General features: G+C 45.3%; 1 protein-coding gene and 1 non-coding gene across 4 annotated transcripts in view; both read left to right on the plus strand.

Annotated features, from left to right (window-relative positions):
* Positions 1-23001, plus strand: part of LMO1 (LIM domain only 1) — a 166469-nt gene that overhangs the window by 63865 nt on the left and 79603 nt on the right. The window lies entirely within an intron of this gene.
* LOC132590355 (U6atac minor spliceosomal RNA) lies at positions 15716-15826 on the plus strand. The gene has a single exon (XR_009556695.1). It is a non-coding gene; the product is annotated as a U6atac minor spliceosomal RNA (small nuclear RNA).

Genomic DNA, 23001 nt, shown 5'->3' on the forward strand with positions numbered 1-23001 from the left:
TTCTTGCAGAATTGTCCTTGAAGGGGCAGCTTCTGGGGAGAGCTCGCTCAGCCCCACCCACCTCAAAGGGTGTCTGTTGTGGGGGAGGAAGGTAAAGGTGATTGTGAGCTGTTCTGAGATCCTGAAATTTGGAGTGGAGGGCAGGATATAAATCCAATGTCTTATTATTATTATTACTATTATTATTATTATTCCTGCTACTACTACTGCTACTACTACTACATTGTAATATATCATTAAATAATTATATAACTCACAGCCGGGTTGCTAACAGGTCGTGGACCGGCTCAAGTTCAAGGGCTGGGGGTTGGGGACTCTTGTTCTAGGGGGTACCCAGGTCTTATCTGGAGGCTGGCATCCCTACTTCACAGGCCTGAGGCAACTGATAATACTAATTCATGCCTAACAGCCGCAAAAGGTGATGCATATTGCATATAATGATGTTAATAAACTACTTCAGAACCTTTTGGTTGAAGAGTGGGATTCAAATGTTAACGCTAATGAAGCATGAAAACATGCTTTCTTCCAGTCTCAGCCGGTGCACAACAGAAGTGGTCATACATTGCAACTCATTCCAGTTTCCACATACAGCTTGTGCCTAATCTACAGCCAGATCCTGTACTGCTAATACTTGCTGTACTTATACTCAGGTCTCAGATTCAGTGGGAGCTCACAGGAGCACAGCTCTGAACCTTTCTGAGAGTTCCATCTCCTCCTTCTGAGAGTTCTACCTCCTTGTCCATTGAATAGTAGGTGCCACTGCATAACAATCCCTGGATGAGCTCCACCACCTATTTTTCTACAAAATGACCCCTGCTTATACTTGTCCTGCAGCTACTGCAAAGCATAGGATGACCCTTCAGGTCCCAGTGGTGGAAATGTTAGCCTGCTTCCAATAGCAGAGCCATAATTATTTAGTGAGTAAGTCAAGGTACAGAAGATGCTGAAGCCCAGCTCTAAATACTTAGTGATGTGAAAGGTCAAATAAGAGACATGAACTACATCACTTACACTCAAACTGTATCAATAGACATTAAGTTATTAGAATCTGATTTTTCTTGCATGAACTTCTGAGTACAAAAGGTTCACGTTGCTTATTTTGTTTAGAAAACTTGACTATAAGCTGTAGCTAATTAGCCTTGAGAATACCCACTGACTGCAAGTTCATTTTCTGTATTCTGGAGACCACATTTAAAAGTTTGAATCCAAAACTGATTTTGAAGTATCCTAATCTAAAATAACCCTGATGTTTGCAATGTGTCTCTAACTCCTGCAAGCCTCTTGCTTTCGTGTTCGCTGCACTGGCACAGTTACCTGAGGCAGTGAAATTGAGACTTGCTGAGAGAATCAGACTCTTCTTTAAAAAAAAAAGATTGCAAGGCACTTAGAATGCCTCGTTTTGTTAGTTTTGCAAGTCCTGTTCCTTTTAATAATCAAGAATCCTAAAACTGGGGGAGGGGGGGGGGTTGTAGCGGGAACTCCTTTGCATATTAGGCAACATACCCCTGATGGGGCCAATCCTCCAAGAGCTTACAGGGCTCTTAGTACAGGGCCTGCTGTAACCTCCAGGAGGATTGGCTGCATCAGGGGTGTGTGGACTAATATGCAAAGGAGTTCCTGCTAAAAAAAAAAAAAAGCCCTGCCTAAAGCAGTCATGGGATGAGGTGATGGGTCCTCTTAAGGATCACCAGTTACCTAAATAGCAAAAGGCAAGACGAAAATGGATATAGAGTTCTCTTAATCAGACCAACAGCTCTTCAAGTCTAGCATTCTTATGTCTCTAGCGGTGGCCAATCAGCTGTTATTTGGAGCTGACAATCATGTGTGGGAGTTTGGCCCCCATACCCAGCAGTACTTTGCTTTTAATAATGGAGGATCCATTTTGTTGATATCTATTTAGATACATGTTCTGTATTAATGTGTGTAACTGTTATTTAACAACAAAAATCACCTTCATTGGTACCAATCTTATAGTGATATATTCTATATGAAAATTGCCTATTGGGTAATAAGAGCTTTTTTTTTTTTGCCTGCCCCAGAATATGACCCCAATCAGCTTCTGTTTTTAATGGAAGAAAGCAGACCATGAAAGGACCAGTTTACAGATGCACAGGATGGAAAAATCCTGTGGACTTTAATAATAATTAAAAGGAGCACTTCAAATGATGTGACTGGACAACAAATATGTTTGTTAGGATAAAAAAAAATAGCGTCATGTATATGGTAATGAGTTTAGATTAATTGACCCACTCAGGGAAAAAGGTTTCAGAAAGCTCATAGAAAGTTCCATGAAAACATCAGCCCATTGTACTGCATAATTTAAAAAGGCAACTCAGAATCCTTAGGAAAGGGAAAGAAAATAAAACATTATTAAGTAACTTTGTGCCATCATACAAATCTTTAGTGAGTACCTTAGTGGGAATACAGTGTTCAAATTGCAACGGTATCATACAGTTGGAAGAAGATCATGTCTGACATGGTCCCGACTCCCAGAAACTGCTTTGGGAAATTTGACATCCTTTCCATTCTCAGTGCAGCTTCCCATGTTCCAACATACAGTATGTCACAGAAGTGAGTACACCCCCTCACATTTTGTAAATATTTAAGTATATCTTTTCATGTGACAACACTGAAGAAATGACACTTGGCTACAATGTAAAGTAGTGAGTCTACAGCTTGTATAACAGTGTAAATGTGCTGTCCCCTCAAAATTATGCAACACACAGCCATTAATGTCTAAACTGCTGGCAACAAAAGTGAGTACATCCCTAAATGATAATGTCCAAATGGGGCCCAAAATATTTTGTGTGGCCACTATTATTTTCCAACACAGCCTTTACCCTCTTGGGCATAGAGTTCACCAGAGCTTCACAGGTTGCCACTGGAGTCCTCTTCCACTCCTCCGTGATGATGTCACGTAGCTGGTGGATGTTAGAGACCTTGCGCACCTCCACCTTCCGTTTCAGGATACCCCACAGATGCTCAATAGGGTTTAGGTCTTGTGACATGTTCAGCCAGTCCATCATCTTTACCCTCAGCTTCTTTAGCAAGGCAGTGGTCATTTTGGAGGTGTGCTTGGGGTCGTTATCTTGTTGAAATACTGCCCTTTGGCCCAGTCTCCAAAGGGAGAGGATCATGCTCTGCTTCAGTATGTCACAGTACATGTTGGCATTCATGGTTCTATCAATGAATTGTAGCTCCCCAGTGCTGGCAGCACTCATGCAGCCCCAGACCATTGCTAGAAACAACTAGAAAAAAGAAAATCCAACAAGAGCCATACAAAAACCTTGAGTTATAATCGATTCTACATTTAGAAAGCCAAACAGTTCATGGAGGGAAGGGAAAGAGAGGACAAGCAGGCCACAGAGAAGGCTCCAGCACAAAGTAGACTATCACCAAGGATGCATCATAGCTCCAAAACCCATGCAGGCACAACAAAGACCCATCCTCCCAAATCACAAAGCTCTCCCCATAGCACTGGACCCACACAGAATATGGACACAGTCCTCCGCTCCCTGAGGCCATGACCATACTGGTGGTTTGACTAACCTTCACACCAGTCTTCTGATGTACTTTGTAACTCTTATTCTTCTTTTCCTTATTCTTCGTCTTCTTCTGTAAATCTGCTAAATAAATGAATTCATTTTCACATGAAATGTAAAGTTTATATGTATTTTTTTTAAAAAAATCAGGCTTCTAAAACATTTCAGCGCTCCCATGTTAACCCTTACCAATCTACCAGAGACAATTTGTGCGTGAAAGTAAAGAACATGGTGCTGTTGCCCCACTTCAGGTCCAATGTTTTCATTAAAAAAACCTAAAAATTGAATACTGAGCAATATTGCCAATAGTTGTATCTAGTGAGCAGGTGAGCTATTTATCAAGAGTGAAAACTCAGGAAATTCCTTTTCTGGGAGTGCTGTCTCTATTAAAGACAAAGGCTACATTTCTACAGCTTTACTTTTGAAGCCAGAGCTATCTAATAGCTTGTTCTCACTATTAAGTATGGTAAAACATCCCTGCAGTGTTGGATTCTATCTTTCTGTACTTAAGATTGCTCTCATAAACATTCTTTTATGTCCTGGTTTAAGGTGCATGTTAAAGTAACTAGAAGTTTGAAAATTAATAGGTTTTTCAGAACCAAATGTGTCAAAAACTGCTTTAATTATGATCTGTGTTTTTGTCTCTGACTGCAGGGCAGACCGTGTAAAGATGCTGAAAACATTCTGACTGATTCCTCACTGGCAGTTGCTCTGCCCCCTGGGCTTCTGCTTGAACTGGCTCAACTGCCCCCAGTCGCTGTGCAGGCGCCTTTTGATCTGCATCTACCTCCGATTCCCCTTGCAGCAACCAGATCTTCCAAAAAAAAGAAACAGTGATCTGGTTGCTGTGAGGGGAATGGGAGGTAGCCACAGATCAAAAGGTGAATCTATCCCTTGAGCTAGCTCAAACAGAAGCTCGGTGGGTGGAGCAACTGCCAGTGAGGAATCAGTCCATGGCTAAGGACTGCATTAAAGGGAAGCAGACCTGAGGGCTGCCACTTAAACATCCACTTTCATAGATGCTTCTTTCCTTTTCTTGTAGTGGAGGATAATGGGAATCTGTTTCTTCTAGGATTTAAATAGATAAAAGACTTTGAAGCAAGGCCAAATTTGGAGAATTTACTGTGGGATTTAGAGGGTCTGGATGAAACAGGCATACCTTTTTTGTGGCAGTCTGTTTCACAAATAGCTCTATTCAGGGATTTTAATAAGCAGTGGGAAATGGTCAGTAAAATCAGTAAAAGTCAATTTTTTCATATTGGTCATTAATTTGTTAGGATACTTTGAAAAATGGTCAGTAAAGTCAGTATTTGTTTTTGTGAATGCAGTTTGTGTTTTTGTATTGTTACTGTATTTTTGGGGAAAGAAGAGGACAAAAAATGCTTGCGCAGTGCAGAAAACTGTTGAGAAATGAAAGAGTTCTTTAATAAATTTGTTCAGCAAAAATACCAAAGGAAATAAAAGCAAATACAAATCTTACCTTACAGTAATTGTTTTGTTCTTATAATGATTATTTTATGTATGCTTTTAATATGTTTGATTATTTCTTTATTATTGAATTTCATTTTTATACTGCCCATTTCCTGTAAATAGGGCTCAGGATGCTTTACAATAAATAAACAACATATTATATACATTAAAACATTACAATTACAATAAAATATCGGTCAAATTTGCTCTGATGGTGATCTAAATTTCCAGTTATTCTCCCATCTTGCAGGGAGGGAGAGTGCCAGCCAGATGAATGCTTTGCTGTCCTCAACCAATTGCCTGGTGGATAGGGTTGCCAAGTCCAATTCAAGAAATCGCTGGGGACTTTGGGGGTGGAGCCAGGAGACACTGGGGTGGAGCTAGGAGCAAGAGTGTGACAAGCATCACTGAACCTCAACGGGAGTTTTGGCCATCGCATTTCAAGGGACGGCACACCTTTTTAAATGTCTTCCTTCCTTCCCTCCACCCTCCCCTTCTCTGATTTCACCTCAGAGGCGGAGCGGAGCAGGCGACGCCGCTGCGCTGCTGCCGCCTCTTCTCCGCTTCACCGTAACTGCTCCTCCAAGATGGGCTCAGGCTGAAATTGTTTTGCTGTTTTATTATCTGCAGTATGCAATTCTTTTAAAAAGGGATTTTTTTTGCCTTAAATTGTGCACAATTCAATAAAAAGGTGTGTGATGGCTGGCTATTTGGATGGTGGAGGCCAGTAATAATGAATTTATTTATTTATTTATTTATTTTGATCAAATTATATCCTGCCCTTCTCGCAGGCGAGCTCAGAGCAGGTAACAATAGAAATTACCAAATAACACATTTTAATGAAGTCAGTTTTACTGTAGAATCCCTGGCAAAACTGCCCTGGAAAAAAAAATGCTGTTTGACTCCAAAGTAGCAAACAGCATTTCCCTATGTGTGTAAGAAAGGGTCACAAGAACTAAGCACTGATGCAACTCTTCCTGCCCTCCATCTCATGATCTGCCTAAGTTCACAGAATCAGCATTGCTGTCAGATGGCCATCTAGCCTCTTTTTAAAAACCTTAAAGAAGAACCACCACCTCCCAAGGAAGCTTGTTCCACTGAGAAACTGCTGTCAGGAAGTTCTTCCTAATGTTTAGTTGAAAACTCTTTTGATTTAATTTCAACTCCTTGGTTTTGGTCTGACCTTCTGAGGCCAGAGAAAACAACTCCACATCATCCTCTATATGACAGCCCTTCACATACTTGAAGATGCTGATCATATCACCTCTCAGTTGTCTCCTCTTCAAATGTACTCAGCTCCTTCAGCCATTCCTCATAGGACCTGACCCCTCACCATCTTCATTGCCCTTCTCTGGACATGTTCCAGCTTGTCTACATCATTCTTAAATTGTGGTGCCCCAAACTGAACACAATACTCTAGGTGAGGTCTAACAAGAGCAGAGTACACCGATGCCATCACTTTGTGTGATCTAGACACTGTGTTTCTGTTGATAAGCCCAAAACCACCTTTGCCTTTTTAGCTACCACATCATACTGCTGATTCATGTTCAGTGTAGGAGTCCAAGATCCTTTTCACACATACTACTGCTGAGCTAAGTCTCTCCCATCTTATAATTATGCATTGGATTTTTCCTACCTAAATGCAAAACTTTACATTCATCCCTGATAAATTCATTTTAGCCCAGTTTCCCAGCCTGTCAAAATTATCCCGTATCCTGACTCTGTCTTCTACTGTATTTGCTACCCCTCCCAATTTAGTATCTAAAAATTTAATAAGCATTCCCCCTATTCCTTCATCCAAATCATTTATAAAGACGTTGAACAAAACACGCCCCAGGACAGATCCCTGAGGCACTCCATTGTTATTCCTCTCTGAGAAAATGAGGAACCATTCACAAGCATTCTTTGGATGCGATCTGTCAACCAGTTACAGATCCACCTAACAGTAATAGGATCCAAACCACATTTTAACAACTTGTCAACAAGAATATTATGTGGAACCCTATCAGAAGCCTTACTAAAATCAAGATCAATGATGTCTACAGCATTCCCCTGATCTAGCAAGGTAGTCACTTTCTCAAAAAAAGAGATAAGGTTAGTCTGACATGACTTGTTCTTGAGAAACCCATGCAGGCTCTTAGTAATCACAGCCATCCTTAATAAATGTTCAAGGACTGATTGTTTGATCATTTGTTCTAAAACTTTTCCAGGAATAGACATCAACCTGACAGGTCAGTATTTACCAGGGTCATCCCTTTCCCCCTTCTTGAAGACGAGGAGAACATTTGCCCACCTCCAATCTTCTGGCACCTCACCTGTTCTCCAAGAATGCTCAAAAATAATGAACAGAGAGAGGCTCAGAAATTACATCTGCAAGTTCTTTTGAATGCAGTTCATCTGGCCCTGAGGACTTGTTTCATTTTTAAGAACTAGGTCTCTTTATACTACCCCTATGCCGATCCTAGGCTGGAACTCTCTTCCCTCATCATGTGTTCTGTTTTTGCCATATTGAGCACCTTTTCCCATCACAAGAGAAGATTAAGGAAAAGTAGGAATTGAACAGCTATGCCTGTTCTTCATCACCTGCTACAATTTCACTTTTCTGTCCCCCAGTGGGTCTACCATATCCTCATTCTTTTTTCTTACCTTGAACATAAGCCTTGAACCCTTTTATTTTGTTGTTGTTTTTAGCATCTCTTGCTAGCCTAAGCTCATACTGAGCTTTAGCTTTCCTAACTTTCTCTCTACAAGCACTGGTTATTTGTTTATATTCATCCTTGGTTATAAGACTCTCCTTCCATTTCCTAAATGAGTCTTTTTTATTTTTCAAGTCCTTAGAAAGGTGTTTATGGAACCACCTTGGCTTCTTTAGGCTCCTCCCATTTTTCCTTCTCATAGAAATTGTTTGTGGTTGTGCTTTTAATATTCCACTTTTAAGAAACTCTCACCCCTCTTGAATTCCTTTCTCCTTATATATTTCTGGCCATGGGATTCTACCTCAAGATTTGCTTTCCTGAAGTCCAACCTATATGTCTAACTATTTACAGCTTTTCCCTTCTCCAAGACTGTGAATTCCAAAATTACATGGTCACCAATGCTCCCTCTAAGCTGTGGAGTTTTGTGAGCAAAAATTCTACTTTGTGAGCTATGGGCATTAAAACAGTGAGCTACTGCATAAATTTGTTTGCTCTGGAGTCATTTTTCCTGAGCTAAGACAAAAATGTTTGAGCCTGAGGCTAAAACACTGTGAGCTAGCTCACACTAGCTCAGCTTAAAGGGAACACTGATGGTTGCTACTACCCAAGGTGCCTGCAGCTTTCACCTTGTCAACCAGTTCTTCCCTTTTGGTGAGAATCAAGTCCAAAATAGTAGATCCCCTTGTTTCCCTCTCCACTTTCTGGAAAATGAAGTTATCAGTAAGAAAGGACTTTTTTGGTCTTTCAGTTTTAGCAGACTTGGACTTCCAACAGATATCCAGAAAATCTCCCATGACCACTGTGTCCTTTCTCTTTGAGAATTTTGTAATTTGTTCTAGGAGTGTCTCATCTAAGTCCTCTGCCTCGCTTGGTGGTCTATAGCAGACCCCCATCATAATATCAGTATTATTTTATTTTTATGAAGAGACTCAAGTGAACTTCCATGCTCAGATTCACATATTTTCTCACAAGTATAGAGATTTTCATTTCTGTACTTACCTGCAAGTTAACATTACCCAGCACTAGCACATGTGCCACTCCCCCGCAAAACTGCGGCATTCTTATCTCCAGTTACTGGCACCATACTAGGCTTTGAATTTTTGTCTCACTCCCCCATATAAAACCCTCCTTATTAGGTTAGCAAGGCTCTCACCAAACACATTTGCTTACCCTCGTGAGGTGCAAACCATCTCCCAACAGAAGAGCTTCATCTTGAAAGCATAATCCATGGTCCAAAAATCCAAACATTTCCTGATGTCACCATCTACATAGCCAATCATTTATTTGCATTATTATTCTTTTCCTTCCTAAGCCACAGCCTTCAACAGGAAGAACTAATGAAAACACAAACACAACCCGCACTCCCAGGTGCGTCACCTTCTTATACAGGGCCACATAAATCTCTTTTAATACATTCTGGGCTGTGCCAGGCGTTATCATTTGTTCCCACATGGATCAGGAGGAAAGGATAATATACATGAGCTTGATGAGTCTTTCTTCCCTTTGAGTCACGTCGTGGATGCGTGCATCCAGTACACAGAATACCTCTTGAGACAAGACTGGCCAGCACACTTTAGCCTCTATCCCTTCAGTAGGGAATCCCCACTTACCAGCAGTAGTAAGTAAGCATGATTTTAGTAGTAAGATCATACAGAACCATCTTTGTACAATTAACTTAAAATATATAAAAATTGGTCAAACGTTTAATTATCCAGGATATTCATGATGTCTTGCAGTTAGAAATTGGGTTTCTTTCTGATTCCAAACAAAAGCCTGTAAATGCCTGTTTGCCTGCTGGATATCACAAACACAGCTTGCATAAATACAAAAATGAATGGCACTAATTAGGTGACTTCTTTTAAGTCCATGGCTCTCACAACTGTAGTGATGTTCTGATATAGTGGTATAAAAGTGATCTGTAGTCCAGCTCTTTATATCCAAACACAAAGGTTTGACTCAAGGCTGAATTCTAAAATGTTAAGTTTCAATTCTGGGTGACTGCAACAACTGACTTGCCTCCTGTTTGTCTGATTTGGCTGTATAAACTTAAGAAGTAAAAAAGAATTGGCTAAACAGTGTTTTGCCCAGTTTCACTTTATAAAAAAATATATTCATAAGCTGCTAAACTTGAGAACTGTTATTGTCTGTAATGTATTCAAAGTTCTACAGCAGGGGTGTTGAATTCTTGAGGGCCAGATCTAACATAAATTAGACCTTGTTGGGCTGGCCCATAGAATCATAGAGTTGGAAGGAACCTCCAGGGCCATCTAGTCCAACCCCCTACACAATGCAGGAAACTCACAAATGGTGTGTGAATGCAGACTGTCCTGGAGACTCGATTGGATGGGTGCCTTTCGCTGAGACTCACGTCTGGTGTTTGGGCCCTCTGGTGCGAGCCTCCCTGCTGGGCCTGCCTAACGGGAGCTGTGGCTCACAGCTCCGGCTGGGGGGCCAGGTCTCTCGCCCGCTGGAAAAGGCAGGGGAGCGGTCTGATGAGACCCCTGGCCCTGACCTGGCCGCAGTTCGGTTGCCCTTGCCATTGCTGTGTTATTTAATAAAGTGGCCCATAGTTTCACCAATCAAATTTGTGTCCGTCTCTTTATTCCGACTTGGGGGGGCAAATACTTCCCCCTAAATTCACAGGATCTTCATTGCTGTCAGAAGGCCATCCAGCCTCTGTTTAAAAACCTCCAAGGAAGGAGAGCCCACCACCTCCCGAGGAAGCCTATTCCACTGAGGAATCGCTCTAACAGTCAGGAAGTTCTTCCTAATGTTGAGCCAGAAACTCTTTTGATTTAATTTCAACCCATTGGTTCTGATCCTACCTTCTGGGGCTACAGAAAACAATTACACACCATCCTCTATATGACAGCCATTCAAGTACTTGAAGATGGTGATCATATCACCTCTCAGCTGCCTCCTCTCAATGCTAAACATGCCAACCTTTCCTCAACCTTTCCTCACCATCTTTGTCGCCCGCCTCTGGACCTGTTCCAGCTTGTCTATATCCTTCTTAAAATGTGATGCCCAAAACTGAACACAATACTCCAGGTGAGGTTTTACCAGAGCAGAGTAAAGCGATACCATCACATCACGTGATCTGGACACTATACTTCTCTTGATACAGTCCAAAATTGCATTTGCCTTTTTAGTCACCGCATCACGCTGTTGACTCATGTTCAGCGTATGATCCACTAAGACCCCTAGACCCTTTTCACACAAACTACTGCTAAGACAAGTCTCCCCAATCCTATAACCATGCATTGGATTTTTCTTACCTAAATGCAGAACTTTACATTTATCCCTGTTAAAATTCATTTTATTGGTTTTAGCTCAGTTTTCCAGCCTGTCAAGGTCATCCTGTATCCTGTTTCTGTCTTCTACTGTATTTGCAGCCCTCCCAATTTAGTATCATCTGCAAATTTAATAAGCATTCTCTCTATTCCTTCATCCAAATCGCCATGTATGTCATAAAATGTAATGCTAGGTAGCAGAGATGTAAACTTATAAAGAGCACCAACAAATACTAAGATTTTTTAAAAAACTTAAAATAAAGCATACTTAAAACATTAGCACTCTTGCAATATTTTGCTTACTTAACAGTCTCTTGATAAATGACACCACTTGCTCTGAATGTTGCATCAAAATCTTGAGACAATATCTGTGCTATAGCAATCTCGAGTATGCTGTTCAGATGTTTTTCAGGTGTGTATTTGTAAGTTGCAAACCTATCATTGCCATTCATTACAGAAATCTTATGGTCAATACTCTATGCCCTAGGACCCAGGGGAAAACATGAAACTGCTGGGCATTGTGAGCTTTTGTATATAAAGTTGCTTCGTGTGCTGGACAAAAACATCTGAAGGCACAGTGACACAGACTGAGGGTTATGGGTTTATCTACAAAGATATAGTCTTCCCTATTAATGCAGTGAAAAGGAGGAGGGAACCCAGTTGCACCCAGGAAAGCCCTGAAAAAGCCAGCATAACAGGGAGGGAGAGAGAGGTAAGGCAGAAGCTCTTACTTACCTTGAATAAAACTGTGTTGATTTTAAAGCTGCTTTTTGTATTCTCCAGTGGGATCAAGGCAGCAGAGCAAAGCAGCCTCTCCTCACTCATTTCCTCTTCCCCAAGGGAAGGGGAGGGAGGAGGAGTCTCAGCCAGTGGAGGAGTTTGACTCTGTAGCTCTGCTCTGTGATTGAGATAGCTTCTCACAGCTCAATCACACAGCAGAGCTACAGAACCAAGCTTCTTCATTGGCTGAAACCCCTTCTCCCTCCCCCTCTCTTAGGGAAGAAGGAGGGGAAGAGTGGGAGAGGCTGCTTCGCTTGACTGCCTCAATCCCACGGAGAAAAACAAAAATGGCGATGACAGAAGCACAAGAGAGGGAGAAGGAAGCAGGCCACATTGAAGTCCTCTGGGCCTGGATTGGTCCCATGGGCAGGACAATTGACACCACTGTTCTATTTATTTATTTATTTATTTATTTAATGGACTTATATCCCGCCCTTCTCACCGAAGTGTCTCAGGGCGGCTTACAACATAATGATTCATATAATTCAATTTAAAACATTTACAAGTACAATTAAAACCATAATTAATAAAACAAGATAAAATAAAACCAGCGGTCTATAAGAGCATTTTTGTTCCATCCAGAGATGTTCTCATTATCAGTTAGGTGTTATAGGCCTGCCGGAAGAGGGCTGTCTTACAGGCCCTGCGGAACTGCCCTAGGTCCCGCAGGGCCCGCACCTCCTCCGGCAGCTGGTTCCACCAATAAGGTGCCGCTGTTGAGAAGGCCCGATCCCTGGTGGATTTTAGATGGGCCTCCTTTGGCCCGGGGACTACCAGCAGATTTTGTGAACCGGAGCGTAGTACTCTCTGGGGAACGTGTGGGGAGAGACGGTCCCTAAGGTAGACAGGTCCTAGGCATATAGGGCTTTAAAGGTAATGACCAACACCTTGTACTGGACTCGGAATATTACTGGCAGCCAGTGCAGATCCCGGAGCCCCGGCCGAATGTGCTCCCATCTTGGGAGCCCAAGTAGCAGCCGGGCAGCAGCGTTCTGCACTAACTGCAGTTTCCGGGTCCGGCACAAGGGTAGCCCCATGTAGAGGGCATTACAGTAGTCCAACCTCGAGGTGACCGTAGCATGAATCACTGTTGCTAGGTCGTCGCGCTCCAGGAAGGGGGCCAACTGCCTCGCCCGCCTAAGGTGAAAAAAAGCGGACTTGGCAGTGGCTACATTCTACAGGAATGACAGTTCCCTGCAGGGCTTTTTTTTTGTAGCAGGAACTCCTTTGCATATTAGGCGACACACCCCTGATGTAGGCAATCCTCCAAAAGCTAACAGGGCTCTTAGTACAGGGCCTACTGTAAGCTCCAGGAGAATTGGCTACATCGGTTTGTGTGTGCCCAAATATGCAAAGGAGTTCCTGCTACAAAAAAAGCCCTGTTTCCCTGTAATGCTAAATGGGAAGGATAAAGAAATGATCATGTCAGACATAGATCTTTATTTGATAGATTGCAACATTATTTAACGCAGTGTCCCCAATATGGCACCTACCAACACCTCTTCTGGCAAGTGTTTTTAGAAAGCGGATGAGGTGCTAGGCTTGGCAGGCTCCAGGTAGGACTGGGGATTACCTGGAATTATGGCTTATTTCCATAGTACAGAGATCAGTTTTCCCTGGAGAAAATGGATTCTTTGGATTGCAGACTCTATGGCATTGTACCCTACTGAGGACACTGACCTCCCCAAACTCTATTTCCAATCTCCAGGAGTTTCCCAACCTGAATTTGGCAACCCTCCCCCCTATTCCCCACCAGTGGCCAGGGGGGGACCTGGCAAATCTAATGTGGTCAGGTGGGGTTCTTGCCTAGCAGGGCTTCTAATTGGCTATTGGAAAGACAATTAGCTGTATGGATTTTATTTAAAAGGCATTGTTTTGTCAGCAGCTGCCACAAGGATCTTCGTTGCCTGAGTGAAGGTATGCAAGAGAATATTTTAAAGGAATACATTCATTTTTCAAAGACACAGCTCCTGCCTAAAATATTGCTGTTATTCTTAGAGTTATGAAGAACATCACATCACTCCTTGACATTTTATGGTTGGCTCCACCTTCTGCAGTAGCCACCTCCCACCACCCAGTGTCAGAATTCCAAAGGTGCCATCAGACTTGAAAGGGTGAGGAGCCCAGACGTAAGGAGTCTGTACCATCATCAGTGTGGCCATCATATGGAACGCTTGAAGTAGAAAGATGGGGGGCGGGGTGTGACAAAGAAGGCAGGAAGAGACAAAGAAAAAAGGATGTGCAGGGTAAGGGAGAGAAGGAAAGATAGAAAAATAAAGTACAGATAAAGAGGGGGAAAGGAGACTGTGAGAAAGAAGAAGAAGGCCATACAGGGAGAGATAAAAAGTAAAAATAAAAACAGAGGTACAATATATTAGATAAAAATATATGTTAGGTCCATATTGTAAGTTGATTTTAAAGGAATGTCCTCAGTCTTGAAATACTGGACACAGAATATCTTAGACAAGAATTAATATTACATTCTGGATTCAGCAGTACCATGGTGAAATGAAGGTAAGGCTTTTCCAATGACACTCCCATCTTTAGAGATGGCATTCATCAGTTCTGACTGTATAGTCTATGCTGGCTCCATAGCAACCATGCTGGGTTCATTGCAGCTGCTATAAGTACATAACCTGCATGAAACGTGTACTTCTAGATTGTATTAGGTACTCATTCCTCTTCCAAACTGCCCACTTAATGTCCTCATATGTTGACATTTTGAAAATGTTGCTTTTGGGTGAAATTATGATTGATCTTGCATTGTGCACTGGTGAACTGTACGGGCCAATGCAGGTCTTAGAGTTCTTGCTTCCCTAATCAATAGTGGCCCTAGAACTACACCATAAAATTATTGGAGAAGAAGAAATATTGTAACTGATTTTTTATTTTGACCATCACCACTTAGAATGCTGTATTATGCTGTGGCTAATGCTTCAAAAGCCATGTTTGAAGATATTTCTGATGATAAAGGAGAATCGGTAACATTATTGTCAGTGCCACTTGATTTTAAAACAAAATTATGATCTCTGCAATTGCTATGGGGTCTCTTCTCACAAAGGCTTGGAATTTCTGATAGGGAGGCACAATTTACTTAAACAATGGAGAAATATGCCACTTTAGAAACTTATACTTCTGGGCACAAAATGGTTTTATCCCTCTAACCTTTGACATTTCCTTCAGTGCTTTCCCTCGACAAAATTCAAGCCTGCCTTATTTTTAAGACTGCAAACTGATTATATATTGTAAAAGATCAGTGTTTTCATGGGTGAATAGTAATTACAAAGTAATGGCTTAAAACATTTCCTGAAGGAACATAAAGCTGTTTTTTAAAAGTCAAGAGTACATTAAAAGGATTACCGTGTAGATTTGATTTTTAGATAACACTAAAATGGATCCCAAATGGACTTATGAAAAAGGATGTTATCTCTTTAATGGAAAGTGCATGGTCTGACAGCTCAGCATGCAAATGGTCTGTAGTTATTCCTGCAAAGAACTGGGGCGTTTGTTCACTCTTTCAACAGAGGAGGAGGAAAAGGGTTTAAAGAAAAAATCTCTTCCAAGTTTTAATAGAATATGGTTTAGCCTTATATTTATTTGGAAAACGAATAAAGGAGCTAAGAAGGTAGGAGCACCTTTTTGAATCCTTAGAAGGCTACATTTCACAACCTCAAGAAAGTCAACAGCAGTTGGTGGCTGCATGAATTGAATAAACTGGGAAGTTAATAGGACCGTCTTAAAAATGAGTTGTCACTGACAAAGCGAAAGTGTGAATAACTCTACATTAGGGATGCTTCCGAGTCTCAAAACCCCACTGTTTCAGCTCACAAATCCTCATTTCATTTTTACTTTTCCTTACAGAAATCAAACCAATGAATCTTTATTTTCATGCCATTTTGTATTTCCTTGGGCAGAATTTTATCCATGTAAATTCATGTTGTGTGAAAGGAAAGAGATTAAAAGGATGGGAAAGGTCCTAGTAGTCTATACAAGACACAGGTAATAATGGCATTGCCATTTAGTTTGTGGCATCTAGCTTCTTTTTCAGGATGGTGGCATGGGTCAGTAGGAAAGCATCTGCTTCACATGGAGAAGATTTAATCTTCAGCATCTCCAGAAAGATACAATAACAGGTGATGTGATACTTCTACTTGAGACCCTGGAGAAGGGTAGAAGTCAGAATACTTATTTTGATGAACCAGTGAGGTATCTCTGTAGAAGGCAGTTTCATGTGTTCAAATTCATGTATATTTTGATGTTATTTCTGCATTTATAGTATATAAATGGAGCATGATGTATGAAATGGCATAAACAAGCCACAAAAGAAATTTTAAAAATTGGACTGTCAGCAATGAAAATGAGGGAATTGAAAGCACTAACAATGGCAACATATAAAACCAAAATGAAACAAAGACGACTATTTGTACTCTATCGTCTTTACATGTTCTCAAGAAAAATGTTGAAGAAATTACTGTAACATTTCAGATCCATCTAAGTCTCTAACAGTATAATGCTATAAGTCTCTTTTTTCCATCTGGACACAGCAGGTGAAGCAATTCAGTGATATTGAACAAAACCATGCAATTGTGCTAATCTCCTGAAAACACTGATGCTTTTTATTGTGCTTCTGCCTTCCATAGCTTCTTCTAAACCCATCTGGTCACCTTCAACAACAAGAGCTAAAGGCCTGGTTTTTGATTTGGGTTTCATGAAAAATACCAAATACTGCAGAGTTTAAGGTGCCGCCTCTTGAATTGACAGTGATGTGGTGATGATTTGAAGATGCTGTGCAATCTCCTGTTTCATAGAACTGTTGGAAGAGACCTTTGTTCATCTCATCCATGCCCTCTAATTATTTTGGGCTCCAAAAGTCTTGAGAAATTTCTGTAGGCCTGTAAAAGCTTTAGGCTGGAGAGTTGTCATTTGACTGCATTAGCGCTTCTGTGACAGACTGTTTTAATCTTTGTACACAGAAGAGAACATCAGATGGCCATTTGGCAGCAGATGCTGAAATTCTATTAAGGTTGTTGGAAGACAGAGCTGATATTGTGTGTATTTCTGCAGAACTGAGGAAGGAAAAATACGACTGCCTTGCAGTGATAGACATTTTTTTCAATTCTGAACACTTTTATATGTATTAAAGACTGGGGGAAGGCTCAAACAATGCAAAAAGAGGGGAGGCAAAAACGTAGTACCTTCAAGCATCTCCTCTGGAATAACCAAAGACAGTATCAAAGATCTAACATTAAAAATATAACCATCATAAGGAAAGAAGACAATGGACAGTATTCTTGTATCTAATTGTTAGCGTGGTCATAAAAAGTAATTGAACTAGGCTCAGAACTCTTGAAATATAGGCCCAAAGATGGCTGGAATGATTTAAGATACAAATTTTGTATCCAAAAGAAGTGAATCTGGCCTTCCAAGTTTACCACTTACTTTATTTGTGAAGCTGAATATTAATTATGGTTGGCATCAGCTGAGCTCTGTGGATTGAATGTTCAGTTAAGGAGGAACAACAGTGAACAACGATGTTGTATATTAGTTTATAGATGTTTAGATATTAAAACTTTGGGGCTTTGGGGAGGAATGTTCAACTGGTGAGCCACTACATATAACCTTATTGCAAATTAGTGAAGTATGTGTAAATGTAGCCCACCATACACCTCGGGATTGTCATGATAAATTTGGTTTTATGTCCCTTTTCCTCAAACACATTGGTGGGCAAAGCAAAACTTACTATGATCTTTTGATAAGAGTTAATTTTGTTTAGAAATTTTTTTGCCCCTATAGTTGAAATAACTAGATTCACAACAGTGGTTAGGTTAAATCTGGGGCAACTTTATTAAATATAACAGAACCTGCAATCAATTAGACAAGAAGGGCAAAACAATAAACAGCAGGGAGGCAAGGGGATTTTGTAAGCCAAAATGCCCTCAATAGAGGTTAGGGAATTGACAGGTGGGCAACTTTGGCTCAAAAGGACCTAGAATCTATGTATACAGGATTCCACTTCCAGAAATTATTGCTAAATTTACCAAGGACACTAATTAAGTAAAGCAATTATGAATTTATTACAGAAAAATAGAGAACACACATACAAGACAATAGATACATATAACATACATACAGACCTAATAAAAATAGAGAGAAATATATAGAGGTAACATAGGGAGTGTCGTGCCTGCCCCAGACCCAGCCCTTGCTAACTCAGAGCAGGAGCCACCTGAAACTGATCAGGCCACACCGGGTCCTAGCTCAGCCCCCGCCCTTGCTAACTCAGAGCAGGAGCCACCTGAAACTGATCAGGCCACACCAGGCCCTATTGCATCCCCTCCTGAATCACCACCTCCTGTAAGCTGGCTACGTGAGAGGAGGCGACAGGAGTTCAGAAACAGACGGAGAGATGCACGCATGCGTAGCAGGAGAGATCTCAGCCCGGAGTACTAACAAGTTAACAAGCCAGCACAGTATATCTGTAACCCTGACCTCAAGGCAAACTGTGCTGGCAACGAATGACCCTCCTGGGACGTGACTACGCTCTGCACCCTCTTGCTTGCTGCGAGAACCCGTGTAACTCCTGACCCGGCCTGAACCTTGGACTTGAACTTCTGGACTCTGACTTTGCTTTGTGGACTGACCTAGGTAATTGGCGTTGTTTTCTCTGGCTTCCGACCCCCTGCATTCCTGTGACCAAGCTTTCTGTCTCCTCCTTCGGCCGGACTGATTTACGGTGTTGAAATAATTGGACTGTTTTAACGACCACCCCTGCGCTCCTCCCCAGCCGGCTGACAGAGTTCTGGCCAGCTGCCGGACGTTGGCAGCCGTCGTTCCTTATCTGCAACCCGGGCTTTGACAGCTTGCCAGCACCCATATAACTCACCCGGCTCCCCCATGACTGACCAAGCGGCAGGAGGCGTGGACCCCCTGTCGGGGCTTCTCGACCAAGTGCAACAGCTGACGCAGGCTGTAATTACACTCCAGCAGCAGACTGCTTCCAATGCTACCGCTCTGGCTGCTGCAGCCGCGCCTCGCGCCCGCTGCCCGGTGAGTGTCCCTGACAAGTTTGAAGGAAGCCTGGAAGCGTTCCCTGCCTTCCTTGCTCAATGTGAACTGTACATGGAGATAAGGCAGGGTGACTTCCCTACAGACAAGACCAAGGTCTGTTTTGTTTTGAGCCTGCTTAAAGGGCAAGCGGCCAAATGGGCCACTCCCCTACTGCTGGAATCTTCACCGCTGTTAGCAGATTACCCCCGCTTCAAGGCACATTTCACGGCTGCCTATGCCAACCCCGTGCGAGCCGAGACGGCCAACCGCAAGATACGGACTTTGCAACAAGGCCAAAACTCTGTCTCCCACTACACCACCGAATTCCAGTTGTTGGCTCAGGACCTGGCCTGGAATGAAGCTGCCCTGGTGGACCAGTATATGGAGGGGCTCTCTGATGCCATCCTGGACGAACTGGCCCGCAGCGACCGACCAGCCGCCCTACAAGACCTGATCCGGTTGTGCATGCGCATTGATGGGCGGCTACAGAGCCGCCGCCAGAAGCAGAAAGGAGGCCATGCCCCAGCAAGGGTCCCCACAGCTGCTCCACCGCCAGGTTCTCCGGCTCTCCCCCCCGCTGCGGAACCCATGCAGCTGGGCGTCGCCCGCCCTCGCCTGACTCCCGAGGAGAAGACCCGTCGGCGCGCCCACAACCTGTGCCTGTATTGTGGCGGAGCTGGACACTTTGCAAGTACCTGTCCAGCCAAAGCACAGCGCCCTGCAAGCTCCGCTGGCCCGGTAAAAGTCCAGCCCCAGGTCTAGTTGGAGCCCCTGACCTGGGGCATTTCTTGAGGGCCTCCAGCTCCGTCGACCCCCCACCTACCCCGTTCCTGGTCCCGATTCGTCTGCAGCTCCCTGACGGCCGGTGGATCTTCGTGCACGCCATGTTGGACTCAGGGGCCACCTGCTGCTACATGGACCACCTCTTCGCCAAGAAACATGGCATCCCCATCCGGGAAAAGAAGACCCCTACCCTGGTCGAGGTTGTGGACGGTCGCCTGCTGCGCTCTGGGCCCATCCGCCACGAGACCCAACCACTCGCCCTATGGGTCCAGCAACACCAAGGGGAACAAACCTTTGACCTTTCCCGCATGCCACGCTTCCCCGTCATCCTAGGCCTGTCCTGGCTCCAGGCCCACAACCCTCACGTGGACTGGGTGCAACGAGAACTGCAATTTACCGGTGCCCCTGCGCCATGCTCCACGCTACAACCAGACCCGGCTCTGGTGTCTCCTGATGCTCGACCCAGCTCCCTGCTCCCCACCAGCCTCCTGGGGGCCGCCACCACACTCCCAGCTCCCTACCAGGAGTTTGCAGACGTCTTCGATGAGAAGGAAGCAGACCAGCTTCCCCCACATCGGCCCTATGATTGTGCCATTGACCTAATGCCCGGCGCCCCGCTACCCGCTGGCCGCCTCTACCCCATGGCGGACCCGGAGCTGGCTGCCCTACGGGAGTATTTGGAGAAGAACTTGGCCCGAGGGTTCATCCGACCCTCCACCTCGCCCTTGTCCTCGCCCGTCCTGTTCGTAAAGAAGAAAACCGGGGACTTGAGGCTCTGCAATGATTACCGGGCACTCAACAAAATTACCATCCGGAACCGTTACCCGCTTCCACTGATTCCGGAGCTCCTCGACCGTGTGAAGGGGGCCACCATCTACACCAAGCTCGAACTTCGAGGGGCCTACAACTTGGTTCGCATCAAAGCCGGAGACGAGTGGAAGACCGCTTTTGGCACCAGGTATGGTCAGTACGAACACCTGGTCATGCCATTTGGACTCACCAATGCCCCCGCCGTGTTCCAACGGTTCATGAACGACGTGTTCCGCGACCTGCTGGACCGGTTCCTGATCATTTACCTGGATGACATTCTGGTCTACTCCACCTCTGAGCAGGAGCACGTCCAACATGTCCGACAGGTGCTACAGCGGCTCAGAGCTCACCGCCTGTACGCAAAACTAGAGAAATGCGCCTTCCACCTCCCGTCGGTCGAGTTCTTGGGGCACATCATCTCCCCCCAAGGAACTCAGATGGATCCAACGAAGGTTGACGCCATCCTCCAGTGGCAGGCCCCTCGCAATCGGAAGGACGTCCAGCGCCTCCTGGGCTTCGCCAATTACTACCGGCAGTTCATCGCTGGCTACGCCGATCTAACCAAGCCCTTGACTCGGCTCCTCCGCCCCAAGGAACCCTTCCAGTGGACCCCGGAAGCTGACCAGGCTTTTCACGACCTCAAGCGCAGCTTCTCCTCCAGTCCCCTCTTGCGGTACCCTGATCCCCGCTTGCCTTTCATGGTGGAAGCAGACGCCTCCAACGTGGCCATCGGAGCCGTGCTCTCCCAGCGGGACGACCCCAGTCAGCCCTGGCAGCCCTGCGCTTACTATTCCCGGCAGCTCTCCGCCGCCGAACGCAACTACACCATATGGGAGAGAGAACTCTTGGCAATCAAGGTGGCGTTCGAGGTGTGGCGGCACCACCTTGAAGGAGCAAGGCACCCGGTCCAAGTATTCACAGACCACCGAAACTTGGAACACTTACAGACCACTCGCCGGCTGAACCAGCGACAGATCCGGTGGTCCCTGTTCTTTTCACGTTTTAACTTCACCATCTCCTACATCCCGCACACCCAAAACCAGAAAGCCGACGCTCTGTCCCGCCGGCCAGACCATGACACCCCTGGTGCTACCGAAGCCCCCAAGGCTAGCATCCTGCCACCAACGGTCTTCGCCGCCGCCCTGACTGCACCCGCCTTGGTGGCCGAAATACAGGCCAGTCAGGCCACCGACCCCTGGGCCCAGAAGCACCTGCAAGACCCGCAGCAAGACCCTGCCGGGGAACTGACCACCCGGGATGGGCTGCTCTACCATCGGGAGCAGTTGTACGTCCCTCCAGGACCTCTCCGATCCCGCATCCTCCGCCTCACCCACGATGCACCACCGGCCGGCCACTTCGGGCAACACAAAACCGCCCATCTGCTGACCCGCGACTTTTGGTGGCCTCGCGTCCGAGCGGACGTCAGTCGGTACGTGGCGTCATGTGAGGTCTGCCGCCGCGCCAAAAACGTACCCGCCAAGCCCTCCGGTCTCCTGCAGCCACTCCCCACTCCCGCCGGGCCCTGGGACGTGGTGTCCATGGACTTCATTGTCGACCTACCTCGGTCCCAGGGCCACACCTGTATTTTCGTGGTGGTGGACCTGTTCACCAAGATGGCCCACTTTGTCCCCTGCGCCAAGGTGCCGTCCGGGCCGGAAACCGCCCAGCTCTACCTGAACCACGTCTTCCGCCTGCACGGGTTACCCAAGCGGATTGTCTCGGATCGGGGCCCGCAATTCACCTCGCGCTTTTGGCAGGCGTTCCAGCAAGGCTTGGGGACGGAGCTTCACTTATCGTCCGCCTACCATCCCCAGACCGACGGCCAGACCGAGCGCACCAACGCTACCCTGGAGCAGTACTTGCGCTGCTATACCAGTTATCAGCAGGATAACTGGGCCTCCCTGTTACCCCTGGCCGATTTCGCGTACAACAATGCGGCCCACAGCTCCACGCAGACCACACCGTTTGCGGCCAACTACTGACTGCACCCCCGGTTCTTCCCTCCGCTCGTCCCGTCCGCCGATGTTCCCGCAGCGGACAACCGGATCAAAGAGCTCCACACGCTCTACGACCTCCTGCGCGCCCAGCTCCAGCGCGCCAAGGACGCCTATAAACTGGCCGCAGATCGGCATCGCCAGGAGGGAGCCCCCCTCAAGGTCGGGGATTCCGTCTGGCTCTCTACCCGATATCTCCGGACCCCTGGCCGGTCTTCCAAGTTGACCGCTCGCTTCGTCGGCCCATTCCCCATCGAGGCGCAAATCAACCCGGTGGCGTTCCGCCTGCGCCTCCCCGCCCACCTCCGAATCCACCCGGTTTTCCATCGCTCCCTCCTCCAACCCGCAGCCGCGCCAGACCCGAACAGGGACGTCCCACCGCCGCCTCCGCCACCAGTTTTAGTGGATGATGAGGAGGAGTATGAGGTCCATCAGATCCTGGACTCCCGGCTGCACCGAGGTCAGCTCCAGTACCTAGTGGACTGGGAGGGCTACCCCCCAAAGATCGTTCCTGGGAACCAGCTACCCACCTGCACGCCCCTGACCTGCTCCGGCAATTCCATGCGGCCTACCTGGATAAGCCAGG

This window comes from Heteronotia binoei, chromosome 21 (assembly GCF_032191835.1).
Source record: "Heteronotia binoei isolate CCM8104 ecotype False Entrance Well chromosome 21, APGP_CSIRO_Hbin_v1, whole genome shotgun sequence".
Classification (NCBI taxonomy): Eukaryota; Metazoa; Chordata; class Lepidosauria; order Squamata; family Gekkonidae; genus Heteronotia; species Heteronotia binoei.